Raw genomic sequence first — 1,358 nt, 5'->3', positions numbered from 1 at the left:
CCCCCCCCCCACACACCGTTTCTGTTACGTTTTAAAACAACCATCATTTAATCTAATAAAATGCTAAAAGACACGCTGTCAGTTGCTTTGGGAGGTCACAAAGGTCATTATTCACAGAAACACTCCAGATATCTGCTCGTCCACCTGCAAGGTCACCTCTCTTACTTTGAAGAGGCCTGATAGCTTATATTTGTTTCACATTACTGTAACTTCCTTGCTTATTATCAGTCCTTGTCAGCAGTATTATTCTTTACATTTTTAACTTTTTGACTAGATAGTGACAGTAGAGTCTCAAACCTCTAATTCACCAGGATGCTTCTCTGCAGTTTTGTACTTCTGCTAAATCAATGTGCTTTATTGTAGTCCACAGATAAGAAAAACCCAGATGGAAGAATTGGACCTGCAGATTTTACAGTTAGCCCACTACATGACTATACAGTAGTCATGACTCTTGAGCCTGTTGAGATTTGTCACATGCAAAATCACCACATGAGATCCACTCCACACCTTGAGTTATTATGCTGTATCAAAACATTTCGGCTTATCTCTTTGTCAATGCCATTATGATCAAGCTTCTCCATTCTGTAGAAAAATAATTGTCAACCTTTGATATGGAGTAAAAAGATGAAAAAGAACAGAAATACTCCACACTTGTAGTACTTTTTTTAATCTCACAACTATACATTGTCAGTAATATAACCTAACTGTCCTCGCCTGGTAGTGAGTTTAGTTTTCATGATAAATCGTCAATGTCAGCCCTGTATTACCATGATAGCCCTGTAGAGGCTTACAGCGCCACCATGCGATTGTACCATGCATTTAGGTTGTTTCCAGTAGTCTATTGTAAGCCTGCTTTTCCAATAAAATACTATGGTTTAAAGAAATACAAGATATACCTCGATGTTTGCTTATATTAGGACAGGGAAGTGCAACAACTGCGACAACATCAAAGCCCCAATAAACTCACAACAAACACTATACTTCATCTGTGATTACGTAAAACACATCGTTAGTCCAGTTAATTAGAAGTAGGAGTTTAAAAAAAAAGTAATTGAAAAAATGCGAGACCACACAAACACGTGTTCCTACCTGTTTGTACTCTGTACAGTCTCAGCGCTGTTTCCTTCACTTACAAATGTAATGCTCAAATTGTGGATTAAAACCTGCAGAGAACGACGGTATGTTTGGTCAGTAATCAAAAATTCCTTCAGATAACTGTAAAGAGAAGCTTTAAGGACTGAGACGATGCAGCAGTGCGTCAGTGCAACACACTGAGTCAGACAGACGCCTAGAGCTGCTGTGGCTGAATGCAAATACACACACACAGAGAGTGAGAGAGAGAGAGAGAGAGAGAGAGA

The sequence above is a fragment of the Etheostoma cragini genome, chromosome 15, assembly GCF_013103735.1.
Source record: "Etheostoma cragini isolate CJK2018 chromosome 15, CSU_Ecrag_1.0, whole genome shotgun sequence".
NCBI classification, from domain to species: Eukaryota; Metazoa; Chordata; class Actinopteri; order Perciformes; family Percidae; genus Etheostoma; species Etheostoma cragini.
Note: the sequence above shows the minus strand (reverse complement) of the source record.